The sequence below is a fragment of the Puma concolor genome, chromosome A3 (genome assembly GCF_028749965.1).
Source record: "Puma concolor isolate L17-30 chromosome A3, mPumCon1.1.hap2, whole genome shotgun sequence".
NCBI lineage: Eukaryota > Metazoa > Chordata > Mammalia > Carnivora > Felidae > Puma > Puma concolor.
The window spans coordinates 131,575,354-131,593,391 of record NC_141669.1 but is presented as its reverse complement, the minus strand read 5'-3'; positions in this window follow the sequence as shown (position 1 = coordinate 131,593,391).

Genomic DNA, 18,038 nt, shown 5'->3' with positions numbered 1-18,038 from the left:
GAGAGCACTCAGATCGCCTCGAGGCCTTATTTTTCGTGGTGGACACTGTCCGCACTCCACACAGATGCCCTCGGGCCCCTTTGACCATCTCCGTGAACATGCCTTCTGGATTATGGGTGCTTTAGCTTTTAGACCGTCCCCTGCTACCCTCTTTGGAAGACTGCTCTCTAAGGAAAGCAGGATGTTCTGGAAGGTACATCCCACACGACAGCCCTGAGCCAATGACTGTCTGGTTCAGGAGTCAGAAAGCCCAGCTCGCTTCGCTCAAATGGGGATCAACTTGGAGGTGTAACTTCTATCCCAGGGATCCTCTGTGGGGTCAGACTTCAGCTACCCTCCGGGAACTTTGCCTGAAATCACGCGTTTACTGGTTCCTCCTGGGAGCCCATGCCTCCTAAGTCACTTTTACATGAACTCTCATCTCAGGGTTCTGCTTTGGCGGAAGTGGGACTAATACATGTACGTCCCGTGTAGAAAGAGTCACACAGTTCCTCTGACCCGCCAGTTTCTAATTACAGCAACCCATATTAGATATATATGTAAATAGTTATTACATTTTAGTTTGTACTTTTAAATTAGTATTATAATCATCTATATTAAATTTATTGATATAAGTTATTATCATTAATAATATAAATATTATTTTATAATTATTGATAGTTATAGTTTTATATGTATCATACTACTGTGTCTCTGCTATAATCCAGGCACTGCTGTGTTCGGCTTAAAGTCGTCCTCCATTAACTTGTCTTGAAACACCATTTTTACGAGGTCACCTTGTTGATCAAAACCTTCCAGTGGCTCCCAATCACATAAAGGAGTTTTTCCTTAGGCTTGAGTAGTTTCCTTTGTAAGGGAAATATATATATACACACATACACATACATATATATATGCATATGTAACATACATATATATGTATACACACACACACACACATATATATATGTATTCTCATGGACTCTCATTATAATTTAATTTCATACGTATAAACATAAACCTAGTGAGAAACTCCTTAAACTGACAGCTTTGATATGACTACAAATCCAGAATAAATTTTCAAATGATATTCAAGTACAACCACAAAACCAATAAAATTTAAATTCCCAGCATTAATTTAATGTGACAGATGATGTTATTTGGCTGGAACAAAATCTCTGATATTTGGTTGAATACAAGAGGGATGTAACCTCAGGGTTGTTTACTTAATCTGTTTCTGTATTTCAACTTCAATAATACCAACGCAAGGAAGAGCCGTGGTCAGAAGCGTGTGTCTAAAATTGTATTAATCACGGACATTTTTTATTTCTAGTTCAGGATCACCGGAACCAAAAGTCTGCCGAAGAGTAATCCTTGTATGCCAGTTATATTGAGGCGTAGATTAAGAACTCCGCAGAACTGTTTTGTTCAGTTACAGATAATGTGAGCACTGTGTTGGAATGGAAATAGTCATGAAATGCTTCGGGATCAGGATCAGGCTAGGTTCTCTCAAAAGCAAACCTGAGACAAAGATTTGGAAGCGATCTTAGTAAGCCCTGGTAAGCAATGTAGGGTGATGGTACAGAAGGAAGGGAGGCCAATACACCATACACTGATAAGCAGGTTACTGTGATAGGCGAATAGAGCTCAGGGCCCCTGGAACCACAGAATTAACCCCCCCCCCAGGAGGTAGAGGAGACGGGCTATTTATCCCCCAATGCCCTTTGTCATTGGTGGATGGCTGCTTCTCACATTAACTCCCCAACACATCCGGTCTGCCCCAAGCACACAGGTGCCAAGAGAAAGCTCCTAGGGAAAGACTCAGAGGTACCTGTAGCTGAATACCTAGGCACACGCAAGAACACTAAGTGACATTCGGATGTGAATGGGACACCAACAGCATCTGCCTCCAGAGCTGATAATTTCTTCATTGGGTGTTAATAAATAGCTCTACTTTCCAATACCGAAGGGTTTCACGTTGGCAAGTTTCGTAACGGGATCGGCTCAGCTGGGTAGGAGGCTCACTCTGTAAGGGAAGTCTGGTACGTCCAGCCTACTGGATGCTGTGTGCAGATTCAATTTCCAAAACCTTCCTCAATGCAACAACTGCGAGATTTTGATGCGTTTCAGCAGCTGTGCTATTATCTGGCCTCCATGTGACAAGACCATCACAAGATAGTATGTATACACTGATTGGGCTGGTTTTCCATCATATGCTCACGATTTTTTTCTAATTATCACCAAGATTTAGAAAATAAAAAATGAACTATCCTGGAGAACTTCAAAACCCCTGAAAATAAGAGCAAGGAACCCCAAGGTGGTGTGGGAGGAGGGATGGAAAGACAGTCCACTGACCGTGGTAAGAGCAAAACTGACCTACTGAATGAAAGTCTAGAGAGCCTGAAATTTATGACCTGTTGAAGTCTATCTTTCAGCTTCCTTCATAAAACCTTCCGTAGTCAAACGAGCTACTAACAACGCAACGAGCATACCTTATGCTTATCACCTACAAGACTCATAGCTTTCAGCCTTCCTAGAATTCATCTGGACCTATGTCCTACATAAAGGCGAGGCCTTCCCAGGTCGCCCTGCCTCACAACAAACTCACGACTCCTAGCTCTCACTTGCCGGTCAACCACGGGCTGCATTCTCATATTGCACGCTAAAATGTGTTTTTATTTGTTAACACTTCATGTTAACATTTCCTACCGCATATCCCCAACTAGGCTCTGCTGTCTACCGTGAGCCTGAGCCAACATGGCTCCATGGAAGGACGTAGATTCCGTAATTTACTCTCCTGCTCATGGATGTGGGCTCCGCTATGTAAGTCGTGACCTTGAGCCTCTCTTTCTCCATCAGCAAAGGAGAGACCCAGCACCTTCCTCACAGTGTTGTTGCGTGGTAAATATACGAAAGCACTGTGCAGAGCGCTTAAATACAGCAGGTGCCCAATAAACAGGAGTTCCCTTTCTTACTTCGCAAACTTTTATTTTCATGGCACAGTTCTTTCCAACAGCCTTGCAAAACCCCCAGCATCGTCCTGAAGTTCTGGCCCTCGCGATGAGTTGAGAGACCGTCAGCTCCGCTGTGATTTGCTAATAATCCAAACAGCCTGAAAACACATTTTTATAAGACACTATTCTGGGGAGAGAACATCTGGATCTCTCTCATCTGTCTCTTAAAAATTATCCTGCCTGTGCCCATAGAAAGCTAAGGAATTGATAAGGAGATTCTCATGGCCATAGTTACATTTTGTTTATAAGAAACATCTTTATTTGGCTGAAACAGATGTTCCACTAAGAAATTTTTGCCAGTGCACACCCTATCCCAGAAGCATGTTATTGATTTACATGGAGACAGTGGCCATGTAGCCAAGGACTGTGCAAACCTTGGTCTTTCCTCTTCATGGGAAAGTAGAATTAAGAAATTTGATTTCCACGACCCTGACAACCAATGGCACGTAAGGATTCTATGAAGCACAGTAATCACTCATGCTTTCTTTGATTTGTTTTCCTTTGTTACCCAATGTAGATTGTTGAGTTTTGCCTCATTTTAGCCTTATGTCTTTTTTGTTTTCTCCCAATGTTTACTTATTTTTGAGAGAGAGAATGAGGGATGGATAGAGACAGGGGAAGACAGAGGATCTGAAGAGGGTTCCATGCTGACAGCAGAGAACCATTGCGGGGCTCAAACTCACAAACCATGAGATCAGGACCTGAGCCAAAGTCAGACGCTCAACAGACTGAACCACCCAGCTGCCGCATAGCCTTATTTCTACAAGACCCGGCCCCAGGGTGGTATCCCAAACAACCCACTCCTCCTCACACTGAGGTACACTGAAGGCAAACATTTAAAGCTCATTTGTGTTGGGGCACCTGGGCGGCTCAGTTGGTTGAGCATCCGACTCTTGATTTCGGCTCAAGTCATTGGCTCAAGTCCCGCATCAGTTTCTGCACTGAGCATGGAGCCTGCTTAAGATTCTCTCTCCCACTGCCCCTCTCCCCTGCTCGCGCTCTCTCATGCTCTCTCTCTACAAAAATAAAAACTAAAATGTCATTTGTGTTCCTTGAAGGAACGATAATAAAATCACAATTAATATCAGTCAACTTTTAAGAGAAAGTTTCTCCTTGCACAAGTGAGGTTTTAAATCTGCAATACACGACGGTCTCCTATTTTTGTGTGTGTGACGAAAACCAGCAGCAGCAAGAGAAGTCTACAGGTCACTGAGCATTTATATCATTTGAGTTACAAAAAGTAAAATAAAATAATAAAAGAAATGAATAGAATAGAATAGAATAGAATAGAATAGAATAGAATAGAATAGAATAGAATAGAATAGAATAGAATATCCTTTTCAGTGGGATAAACTTTTGAAACTGGGGTTATTAGGACTTGCAGGTGAACCGTCCGTACGATCAGCAATGCAAGTCCATTCGTGAAACACTAAGTATGAAGCATCATGTTAACACGGCCACTTCGTCTTGAGCCAGCAACTGAAAAGCATCTAAGCACTAAACACTAGAGATGAATGTTTGTTTTAGAATAATGGCATGGATACCGAGGGCTCCTTCTATTCGGGACACTTTCCCAATGTCCTGTCCCAATGTTCTCCCGAGCCCAGACAAACCATTTTCCAAGGATATGTACTTTGAAAATACGTGGGCTTACACAGTCACCTTTGTTACTGTTTCTGACAGAGTTGGTTCCACCCTGTGGCAGCAACTGTCTCGCTTTTATTTTTAAATAATGCCTGCACATTTCTTAGAAAAGTGACGGCAGGTAACAAAATACTCAACACGTAGGTCTATTTGTTTATAGTAACAGAAATTCAGAGGGAGCAGCTCCACCTGTATGCGTCTATCAGCCAGGATCAAGGCTTTGTCTACACCTTGCTTCTTCATTTTTGGAGTACGTGCTTTATCCTCTTGATCATAACATGGCTGCTGAAGCTGCAGGCATCACGTCTGTGTCCCAGGTAGAGAACAGAGGCAAGAGGCCATAAAGAAAGTGCCAGTCCAGTCTAAATCTTTTTGCAAACTCTCTCCCAGAAACCCTAGTATTTATATCTCATTAGATAAAACTGGGTCAGTTGCCATCCTAGCTGCAAGAGTCTTGGATATGAATGTTCTCAATGGACATATTTCCCCCCCAAAGAAAATCAGAGTTTTATTGGTACCATAAGAAGAGACCAACAAACAACTAGCAGTGTCTATTATATCAGGGTTTATGCATAAGAGTCATCTCTTAGTAGAAAATCACTTCCATTAAAAACACTAAAACTACCTTTTTTTTCTTTCTTTCTTTCTTTTTTTTTTTTGAGACATGTCTACTCCCAACAGCATCATAAGCAGAGTTAGCCAAAACATCAAAACGGGGATACTAACTTGATTGAATCGGCAAGCCTCAAACATCAGTGAAATGAACTTTGAATTGCATTGCCTTTCCTAGAGTTATAAATATATCTCTGAAAATATTTAATTTAAATTTTAATAGGTCTTTTCCATCATAGGGCAAGTTCATTCTAGAACCATGTGCATTAAAACCAAATCCTCCATTACATCTTATGATCACACTGTCTTTCATTTTAAAATGAGAGCTCTATTTGTCTAAAATGAATGTGGGCTGCCTAAAATCACATCCAAGGAAACAGCCAACTTCAAGTCACGCCATTTTTCCTGTTTTCCCCAACTAGATTATTCAATCCATTAGGGAAAGAACCACATCTACTTTGTTCACTGGGGTATCCCAGACACTCAACACAGGATCTGAAGTGTACAAGACAGTCAGTACGTATTTTATTTTAAAAATTGATGTATTTAAAAGAAAAGTATTGCTTTCCTAAAAGCATCATTATTGGAGCTCAAAATAAATTTAAGATACCAATATAAACAAGAAAACCACCATAATCTTAATCCTCTTAATCTGAAAACAGTAGATAACATTCAAGGCTAATTTCTGAATGAACAATGACAAATTCTTCATAAACTTGAGGTCCAGGTAAACTTCGGAAACACAAGAAGAATATCTATCTCAAATCAATAGATTGGATCATGCTTTAAAGACTGTAACAACAGTCCCATTAAAACCAGAAGCAGGATAGATAAATAAATGAAGCCTTTGCCTTTGCCAATATTATTAGACTTTTTTTTCAACCTGGCTAATAAAATCAGACTTGAAAATAATCATAAGTACAATTACTGGAAATGATAAGGTGAAAGTATTGGACAATTATATGAGAGACTTTTCTAGAAAACTCAAGAGAATCCATTGCAAAGCCATTAGAAATAAAGTTTAATTAAGTAGGTCAGTTATAGAATTAATGTTGAGAATATGCCAGCACTAATCAGAAGATATTGGTGATATAATGTTGATGAATAATGCAGACTTTAACACATATGTACACACACACAGGTCTATCTCAACCTTGAAGTAAGAGTGGAAATAGGTTTATAGAGGTAGATGTTAAGGAAATTATTTCATCTCACTAATGTTAGCCAAACAGCATTAAATTAAGAAATCCCTGCTGCTTTTCACCGGGAGCAGTCTGTAGAGTAGCCCATGTGAGAAAACGTCATCAGAATAATCAAGATGGCGTGTGCACGATTGGCATCTGCGGCCCAGGGGCCCCTGTTTGAAGCCACCAGTTTCCTTTGCCCATGGTACCTTAATACATATGCATTTCAGTCTGCGCTCACGCCCATCACACATTCTACCTTAGTTTCTCTTCTCCTAAACAATGACCATAGGCTTTGTCAAGTTGTCCTTCCAAAGTGGATTTTGTAAATGGCACATACCCTTATTCTACGGGAGGTCATCCTAAATCCACCCTCTAAATCAGGTTTAAATCAATCCAGACCAAGAGTCAAAAAGTTAACTTTATTTTCATCGATATATCAAAGCTTGAGAGGAAATACACTAAAACATTTATAATGGGATTAGAGCTTTTTGTTGGTTTTTATGCTTTTATATTATCAAATTTTTTACAACGAACAGGCATGACTTCTAGAATTTTTCTTTTTTTAATCTTGATCCATCCTCTTCCCTTGTCCTTCATTTCTTATCTCTCAGTCGATCGTGCCAGGGTGCGTGTCAAATCCCAAATCTTCCAAATAACGTCTCACGTCTGTCTGGCACTTTGCAGCTACCAACCTGGTCCAAGGCCCTGTCGTTTCCTTCCAGGCTAACGCTAATAAATTCTTGATTCACCTCCCAAGCAATCTAGTCCTTCAGCCAATATAGGTCAAAGGAGACCTTACAAGGGATCTCGGTGCGAACGACAGGAAGTAGGCACAGAGTAAGTGGACAGAGCGATGAGCAGAGGAAGGGCCGTCAGCTCCACCATGAGACGGACTGTGAGACCAGGAGAGCGGCCAAGACCTATTCAGTCCCAAGGCCGAGCCACATTCATTGTCCTAATTAATTCCCTCTTTCCTAGCTTAATTTCAATACATCTCTGAGCCCAGTGAAAAGAATCTGGAAGAATTAGGCAATGAGCAAGGACCAGACATCCTTGAAATAAAACAGTAATAAGTGAGCACCAAGACTAAAATGTGGTGACAGTTTACTACTGGATCTGAACAGACATGCCATCAACAACTGTAACATATATAAGAATTTAGTGTACAATTAGGCAAGGTCCAAGGCCCTTGGACCAAGGCGTCAATCAGTGTGACGTTATAAACTATCCAATAAATGTGGCTAAGTAAATTGGAGACAGGAAGAAATTTCAAGTTAAGTCCACTCAATAAAACCAGTCTGAGATTTTTTTTTAACTTCCCATTTAATTGATTGCATTTATTATTAAATGCATAATTGTCTGACTTAATTAATTAAAATGATACATGTTAAAAACTGCCATAATTAAAATTAAAGGCAAAGTGCCAGGTATTAAGTGGCGTTGCAAGAGATATCATAATGGTTCTGATCTTAACAGAAAGCATACTCTTATCATCAGCAAGAAAAAGAATGCATCCCTTTGGAAAAGGAGCAAAGAACATGAACAGGCAACTCACAAAAGAAAAAAACGTATGTGGCAAATAAACATGAAAAAAGCTCAACTTTAACTGTAGTTGGTAATTGCTAAGATCAAAGAAGGTGAATAAAAATAGGCAAATATGAGCAAAAAAGCTGATATTTATTGCTATGGAGCATGCCACCCTGAGACAAATATTCACGCTCTGTTAGTAGAAGCATGAACTGAAACTATAATTCACTATCCCTGTTCTTAAAACATACTAAAATATTTACATCCTAGAAACTTATGTGTGTGCAACACACAGAAGGACTTATTTACAAGGACATGTATTACTTATAATAGTAAGAACCTGGCAACAATCAACAAATTAGTTAATGACAACATTTGAAATATCCTGTCTAGATACCATATGGTTTCACTCTTATGTGGATCCTGAGAAACTTAACAGAAACCCATGGGGGAGGGGAAGGAAAAAAAAAAAAAGAGGTTAGAGTGGAAGAGAGCCAAAGCATAAGAGACTCTTAAAAACTGAGAACAGGGGCGCCTGGGTGGCACAGTCGGTTAAGCGTCCGACTTCAGCCAGGTCACGATCTCGCGGTCCGTGAGTTCGAGCCCCGCGTCAGGCTCTGGGCTGATGGCTCAGAGCCTGGAGCCTGTTTCTGATTCTGTGTCTCCCTCTCTCTCTGCCCCTCCCCCGTTCATGCTCTGTCTCTCTCTGTCCCAAAAATAAATAAAAAAACGTTGAAAAAAAAATCTAAAAAAAAAAACAAAAAACTGAGAACAAACTGAGGGTTGATGGGGGGTGGGAGGGAGGGGAGGGGAGGGGAGGGGAGGGGAGGGTGGGGGATGGGTATTGAGGAGGGCACCTTTTGGGATGAGCACTGGGTGTTGTATGGAAACCAATTTGACAATAAACTTCATATATTGAAAAAAAAATGAAATATCCCGTCTATTTAATGACACTGGAAAATTATTATAAGTTGCTAAATTTTAAAAACAGTTCATAAAATAACAAAGTTAACATGATGCCAATCCCATTAAATTTTATGCATTTCCATGAAGACAGACAAGCACCTGGCTAGAAATACAATATTAATAATGGCTATTTGGTGGTATTATGAGTGAAAATCATTGCATTCTTCCTGGTTTTTTTCTGTTTTCCTAATTTTTCATAAAACCACTGCATGCTCATAGTAAGCTAGAAAAAAGCACTATTACTACACACATGTATGTATATATGTATGTACGTGGGTGGGTGGTGTCCTAAAAACTAATAAAAAGGATTGTCAATAATGGTTTCATAGAGAATAATAATGGTATTTTTTTAAAAATCAGGTTTGTTAAAACTCCCTCCCACAGTCTGCCTTCTCTTATTTTAAAATAAATTCTGGGGGAGGGGGAGCGCCTGGGTGGCTCAGTCAGTTGAGTGTCTGACTTCAGCTCAGGTCATGATCTCACGGTTTGTGAGTTCAAGCCCCACATCGGGCTCTGAGCTGACATCTCAGAGCCTGGAACCTGCTTCGGATTCTGTGTCTCCTTCTATATACATTCCTCCCCCGCTCCTGCTCTGTCTTTCAAAAATAAATAAAAACTTTTAAAAATACAAAAAAAAAAAAACCAGGGCACCTGGGTGGCTCAGTCCGTTAAGCATCCAACCTCATCTCAGGTCATGATCTAATGGTTCATGGGTTTGAGCCCACACTGGGCTCCATGCTGACAATGCAAAGCCTGCTTGGGATTCTCTCTCTCTCTCTCTCTCTCTCTCTGGAGTACACACACACTCTCTCTCTTTCAAAATAAATAAACTTTTTAAAAAAGTTCTGCTCTAATTATTTCAATTGTGGAAAGTCATATTGGGTCATCTGTCTGCATACTCCTGCGTGCACTGCCTGGCACATAGTGGGTCCTCATAAGTACTCACAGTAGGAATGAATGGCTGCCACAGTACAAATGAGGACAGGGTCTTCCAACCTTTTAATGATCTTTTTCTTGACACAATTTAGAATCCATCTAAATAAACTATCGGTCTTGCTGTTTAACTACTTTTAGAAGTGTCTTAATATTAACTACTCTAAAAACAAAAATCATTATTTTTGACAGATGCTCTCTAAAATTTAATTGGTTTAACACCTATAATCCCATATAGCAAGTTAATTTACTTAGCTACTTGGGGGCACATTTTGCAATTAATTCTTTCCAGTGAGTTCACCATGATGTCATTGCTTGAATCTAGATGATTCATAAGAGCATCGCTGAGATTTTCTACAGCTGCACTGGGTGAAAGTAACACCTATGGTGAAGCTTGTCCAAAATTACCTTGGCCCTGCTCTATAAAGTGGCAATTTCAGGAATTAATTGATCAATCATTTATTTGTAGAGATGGTACCAGAAATTATTTTTCTCTTATGGTTTCTGGATTAAAAACCTCTGCTCCCAAGCCAAGGTTACGAACCAATTTTTCTTTCTTTTTCTATTTCTTTCTTTCTTGCTTTCTTTCTTTCCTTCCTTCCTTCTCTTTCTTGCTTGTTTTATTTCAAATTTAAATGTTTACATTATTTGTAATCTCCAATGGTGTACAAATTTGAGGTATAAATCCAATTAAATGTTTCCTTCAAAGCCCCCATACCATTGTTGAATAGTTTCAACTTCCCACCCCACTCCCATCTGAGATCACATTCTACTAACCTAGAATACAATTTCCCCCATCCCCCTGTAACAGCCTGTGAGGCTAAATGAATGAATGGTAGTTATCAACCACTTTTTTTTTTTTCAACGTTTATTTATTTTTGGGACAGAGAGAGACAGAGCATGAACGGGGGAGGGGCAGAGAGAGAGGGAGACACAGAATCGGAAACAGGCTCCAGGCTCCGAGCCATCAGCCCAGAGCCCGACGCGGGGCTCGAACCCACGGAGCGCGAGATCGTGACCTGGCTGAAGTCGGACGCTTAACCGACTGCGCCACCCAGGCGCCCCTCAACCACTTTTAAAACATGCTCAGAATGTAACAAAGCTGCAACGTGTGCTTTAGGAGAGGAGCTGGCAAAGCAGATCCGGCCCACCACCCGTTTTTGCAAAGAAAGTTTTGCTGGAACATAGCCACACCCACTCATTTCTGTCTTCCGCACACTGAAGGCAGCGGTGAGTAGTTTCAACAGAGACCACACAACCTGCAAAGCCTCAAACGTTTACCACCTGACCCTCTTCAGAAAAAGTTTTCCAGCTCCTGCTTTGAAATTTGCAGAGCACTTGAACGTGCGTTAACTCCACAAAAGCCACAATCATCTCATGAGTGTATTATCCCCCATTTCAGCCGTAAAGAGCACAAGACTTGGGAGGATAAGCAGCTAGTGAGGGGCAGACCCAGGGTCCAGCCCAAGTCCGGTGAGCAACTGTCTACAGATGTCTCTTCTACCATTTACACTACGTTTCGTAGTTTCCAAAGCCTTTTCACATACCTGCGTTCTCTGGATATTTCCAATAATTCTGTGAAGAAAAGCTGCGTCCCCTTTTATAGATGTCAAAACTGAGTTCCAGAGAGGGCAAATAAAATCCTGAAGTGCTCGTCGCTCTTAGTATCCGAACCTCGGTCTCGACAAAAAAGATCGACTGTCTCTACAATAGCTCGTGGCTGCCAATCTCAAGGCAAATCCTGGCTGCACCACCCAGAACACCCCAAGCATCCAGCTACTCTTTAGCGAGGGCTCATATCGCTATCTTTTTTTAATGTTGATGATGTATCAAAAGAAAACAAAATTAAGCCTAAGAAAGGGAGAAGGAAAACAGGAGGAGGGACGGGAGATCCTCAAGGTCAGATTTTTAAATACGATTAAATTAAATACATACGTACTCTTCACAGCAGAGAGGAATCTTTTGAAAGGAAGAATTGAAGAGTGGCACTGAATTTCTCCCAGCTTGGGATGCCCACTAGCGCTGATGTAAATCCCTCCCTAGTAAATTCCAGCTAAATTACACAAGCGTGTTGCACCCATTTGCTGAGTTCACTTTCCCAAGGCAATGCCTGTCTTTTGCAGGAACCAGGAGGGCTCACACAGAGAGCAGAAAGAGGGATATTAAGTGTATTTTTTAAAGCCAACTTTTTAATAAATTATATCCATAATCTCTAAGCAACTCACACTATTCTCCCACAGACTTCATCTCACTCCACCGGCCCCACTGGCTCAATAAAGTCACCTCTTTCTGTTATTAATAAGGAAGTTCACCTCAGGTACTTCTTTAATTTCCTGTATTTTTTCCAACACAAAGTTAATTTACTTTATCCCTTATCCCAAAAATGATAACAGGGTTTCTATAAAAGTGAACATCCATGATCAAAGAGAATCTTGTATTATAAACAAATGAGTGCAACTGGGCTCCCTTTGAAATATTTTAACTTAATTAAGCTCACACACTTTTGGCAAAGGCTTAAAAACTTGAGAGTAATTGAAGAGCCATCCCAGTTTGGCTGGATTTTCCTTTGAATGTTGGAACAGGGGGAGGATGGTTCACAGGCTTTGCGCCTAAAATGTTGCCCTGGTATTATTTTTTTAGCTGCTACTTTGTTAAACAAAAGATATTAGGCAAAAGTGACTCTGTTTGGGCAAAGAGGGAATTGTTACATAGCTCGGATACAGTGGTAATGACGGGACCCTATACATTGGTGAAAACACACAGAGAACTGTGTACCCCCAGGAGCTGAATTTTACTATTTGTACGTCGCATCTCTGTGAACCTGACTTTCAAAATGTTGGATTCTGACTACGCAGGTGAGTTGAAAATATTCTCAAATGTTTTTTGAAGCGTTGTCTGTAATGACCAAAACGGGGGAAAAAAAAAAAAAAGTAACTAGAAGCTACATAAATGTTGATAAGTAGAGAATTTGGTTGATAAAAAAAAAAAATGACTTCCTATCTGAATATATTCACCTGGAACACTCCGTAAAATAGTGTTAAATTGGGGGAGGGGAGCAAACTGCAGAGTAATGTCCCAGTAAGACCAGTACCAGCAGCCCCTAAAGGAGTGGCTCTCATTTAATAAATAATTGTAGAGACGCCTGACTGGCTCAGTCAGGAGAGCATGTGACTCTTGGATCTCGGGGTTGTGAGTTCGAACCTCACGGTGAGTGTAGAGATTACTTCAAAATAAAAATACCTTTAGAAATAACGAGGAAAGAAAGAAAAAGAAAGGAAGGAACTAAGGGAGGGAGGGAGGGAGAAGCCGGGGCACAGGGATGCAAGACGAGGGTCCAGCCCCTCTCCGCTGATGAAATCCAAAGGCAGAGAGACAAGCGGTAATGAAGCGAGAAAGGAACTCATTTCGTGAGGCCAGTTCCAGGAAAACCGCAAAGCAGTGGCTCAAAGACTGCCTCCAAAGGGCGGAAAATACGTCCAGGTTTATATAAGGAAAACGGGGGGCAAAGGCGGGTGGGTACGTGCAGGGAAGCAGTGCAAGTCACACCAAACATTGTCTTAGAGTCAATCACTGTCAGGGTCTTGCTGGCTCAGGGCAGACCCTTTTGCTTGAGGGGGTAGTTTCGGTTCCCATCAGGGGAAGCTTTGCCCTCAGGATCTCCCTGCGGGGCCAAGAGACGAGCTGGAAAGAAGAACCCAACCAGAAAGTTGGAGATCAAAATGGAGGCAAAGTCCTATTTCATAAATGGGGGGGCGGGGGGGGGGGGGGAGGGGGGAGGGGAATCTTGGTAAGATTGACAGTAACTGACATTTACTGACCACTTCAATGTGCCAGGCCTGATTCTAAGCATTTTACAAGTATTATCTCATTTAGTTATCATAAAATCTCTATGAAGTAGGTAGGACAGGTCCACTGTCTCTCATTCAGGTTTTGTTTTTACCTGAATCTTTCAGGGCCAGAAATGTTTTGAAAATCAGATTACTTTAAATCTTAGAAAAAAAGAAAATGCGGGTCTGTATTGGCTATTTATGGCTGTGTAACAAAATACCCAAAACTTAGTGGCTTTAAAACAGAAAACAGGGGCGCCTGGGTGGCGCAGTCGGTTAAGCGTCCGACTTCAGCCAGGTCACGATCTCGCGGTCCGTGAGTTCGAGCCCCGCGTCGGGCTCTGGGCTGATGGCTTGGAGCCTGGAGCCTGTTTCCGATTCTGTGTCTCCCTCTCTCTCTGCCCCTTCCCCGTTCATGCTCTGTCTCTCTCTGTCCCAAAAATAAATAAACGTTGAAAAAAACAATTTAAAAAAAAAAAAAAAAAAAAAACAGAAAACATTTGGGGTGCCCGGGTTGCTCAGTTGGTTAAGCATCCAGCTCTTAATTTCAGCTCAGGTCATGATCTCTCGGTCATGGGATTGACCCCTGCATCAGGCTCCACATTGAGCATGGAGCTTGCTTAAGGTTCTCTCCCTCCTTTTCCCTCTGCCCCTCCCCTGCTTGTGCTCTCTAAAAGAAAAAAGAAAAAAAAAGAAAACATTTATTCTCTCACACATCTTAAGGTCCACGAATCAGAGTGTGGCTTAGCTGGTGTCTGTGCCTCTTGGTTACGCTCAGGATGTCGGCCAAGGCTGTGGTCTCATCCGAAGGCTTGACCAGAGGTAATAGGGAATCTGCTTCAGCCCCACCCACACAGTCGTGGCTTGCCTCAGTTCCTCACCACTTGAATTTTTCTACCAAGATACCTCACAACACGGCAGCCAACTACCCCCCCCCCCAGGGCAGGTGATCCTAGAGAGAACACCCAAGACGGAAGTGACATTTGAATGTCAGTTTAGGTCAGATTTGCTTCCAAATGAGTTATGAAAATCTTTAGGTTTTCAGAGCCTTTTGGGTTCAGAATTATGGGAGAGAGCCTGGATATCAGTGCTATGGCCCTTCTGCTTTACAGATGATGACACCAAGACCCGGGGAGGTTAAGCAGGTGTATATACGTTTGCGTAGCTTTGTATGAGCCCAGACAATAGACTCATGTACATCAATCACTTAGTGTTCTCAGAACAATGAGAATAATGAGTACAGGGGCTTTTATACATGTCTCCGTGACTTTCCTTTTTACAAAATCATTCAGTTAGTACTCTTAATTTTTAAATGAATAGAATAGATTAATTTTTAGAAGAATAAAATAGCATCTCTCCCATAAGGTAAGGAATTTACGTGTTACAAGAGTCAAAGATTTTATGCCGTGTTATGCTGGATTCTAATGCGCCGGGCTGTTTGCGCCCTGTGATATCGCAAAAAGGAAAGAATTAAAGAAAAAAGTGAGAATAACAGAACAAGACGAACAAAAAGGGTAATAAATTAGATGAATTTCTTCAGCTTACCTATAGATGGCAGTAGTCGGAGGACACACATAAGCCTGCAGTTTTAGAAAATGCCTTGATATATATGTGAGTGTATGAGGGAGAATTCCGGTTTGATACGATTTTGGTGTAAGTTAATGAAAACCACTGCATCATTTAAAGGTTGGCCAACCTTGACTAGAACACAAATGCCAGTCAGGCTGAAACTTTATTTCTGCCTCTTAACTCATTCTCTCTCCTGGTTTGCACTGATTCCTAATCAGAATTTTGAGCATGCATTAAATATTGTGGGGGGGGGGGGGGGGGGGTAGCCCTTTACTTTAGACTCTGCGTTTTTTTGCGACCTGTTTAAACAGATAAAAACTGACTTTAATAACTGCAAGCAATATCAGATATACTAAACGGCCCTGCTTCTGATTCTGTATATGTTTAACAAATTAAACATTTTGTCTTTATGACCAAAAGTAAAGTGCTTAGCAAGGCAAGCTGAGAAATTCATACGCTCTCCTTTAAGGGGTATGAATAAGCCAAAACGTCACTGGCTTCTGCTGTAATATTGTAACTTTCATTGTAAAACTTCGATTCCAAATGCATTCGTGTCAGAATCCGAAATGGCTTTGAGACTATGACACGGGGGAAAAAATGTTTTAAGCACATTAAGGAGCAGAGACAGAAAAGGGAACCCATAGCAATTCCAAAAGGGCAGCCTACACTGTCCTGTCATGACTCAGCCTCCCACTAGGTGGCGATGCTTTTCAACTGCTATCCGAGATATAGATGGATGGATGGATGGATAGATAGATAGATAGATAGATAGATAGATAGATAGACAGACAGACTTCATATATATATATGAAGTAAAATAGGCTTTTCCTGACATTGACGATATGGCTGTTGTTGACCTCAAAGAGCTCATTAGTCCTAACCATCATGAACCACTTCTTTTCCCAAGGGGGAAGGATTCCTGGCTTGGTTCACTTTTAGCAGTCCATTCTTTTTTTTTTTTTTTTTTTTTTTTCAACGTTTTTTATTTATTTTTGGGACAGAGAGAGGCAGAGCATGAACGGGGGAGGGGCAGAGAGAGAGGGAGACACAGAATCGGAAACAGGCTCCAGGCTCTGAGCCATCAGCCCAGAGCCCGACGCAGGGCTCGAACTCACGGACCGCGAGATCGTGACCTGGCTGAAGTCGGACGCTTAACCGACTGCGCCACCCAGGCGCCCCTTAGCAGTCCATTCTTAAGTGTTACATGGGAGGAGATTAACAGTAAGAGCCAACAATTTACTGAGATGGTGTGGGGATGGTGTGGTGGAAAGAATGTAGATTCTAGACCCAGACCGCCTGGGTTCAAATTCCAACTCTGCTACTTATGGCTGTGTTAGTTACCTGGGGGCAAATTACTTGACCTCTCTGTGTCTCCATTCCCTCATCGATAAAACAGAGGCAGTCACAGTACCTAACTCCAAGATCTGATGGGAAGCTTAAATGGATTGGTCTAAGTAAGGTCCTCAGAAGGGTGCCTAGCACAAAGCAAGCAGTACTTAAGAGGCGGCTACCAACCCTATGAACACCCCGAGAATGCATGCCTGCCGTATTTGACTGAATCTGATCAACAATACTGAGAGTAGTTTGATCTATCAGACCCATTTTACAGACAAGGAAACCAATTCCAAGTAAGTGAAATGAATTTCCCAAGGTCTAAATTAATGGCAGGGCTAGAACATGAATCCACACCTACCTACCTCTAAATCCATGCTCCTAACTGCTAGAATATATCATACCGGCCAAATATTGTAAGCAATAAAAAGCAAAAAAAAAAAAAAAAAATGTATACAGTTCAAACTAAGAGATAATAGCAACTGTTCTCCCAAAAAACATGTTTTTCTCTTTGTCTTCCCCTCTCCAACATAATCCTATTTCCTTTCCTTTACATGATTAACCCCCCCCAAAAGTAAACTTTTGCCTTTACATTTATTTCTAAACCAGCAGGCAGTATCTATAACCTAAATCTTTAAAAATTCTTGAGATACGGTTTTGAGATGAACTTAAAAGATCCCACTAAAAAAGGTTAGATTATTTAAAAGTGGAGAAAAGATGATTCCGCAATTCTGCACCAGGATAAAAATAGAATTCGAAGTTCTCTACCCAAAAAACTCTACCAACCTTCCAACTGCTGGTTTTTTCCCTGTCTGTCCTTGAAATGACCTTGGTTTAATTACCTGCATCTCAATGAATGAATCTACATAGAAAGTGAAGGTTAATTAATGAAGGATCGTTTCTTTTGCTAAGCCCACCAGGCAGTGGCTGACAGCAAGAGCCGACCACGCGGTATTATCCTATATCTCATTAGAAATGGTCAGATTGATGTGCTCACTCTGCACCAGGAAAACAAATGACAATAGTTGACCAACAATGGCCAATTGCGCTGAGCAATCACAGAGCTTCCTGCCTGTACCTCTAACCTTAAGTAACACCGCTCTTGAACTCACAGAATCCAAAATACCAGAAATGCAGAGATCACATTCTAATGAGGCTTAGAGATTTGCATGCCAGTTGCACAGTAATATTCACATAACTTCTATACCATAATATTTCATACATTCCTTGTTTTCATGTATTTTTTTTTAAAACTGGGTCGTTCTTGGGGCGCCTGGGTGGCTCAGTCGGTTAAGCGTCCAACTTCAGCTCAGGTCATGATCTCACGGTTGGTGAGTTCCAGCCCTGCGTCGGGCTCTGTGCTGACAGCTCGGAGCCTGGAGCCTGCTTCGGATTCTGTGTCTCCCTCTCTGCCCTGCTCATGCTCTGTCTCACTCTGTCTCTGTCTC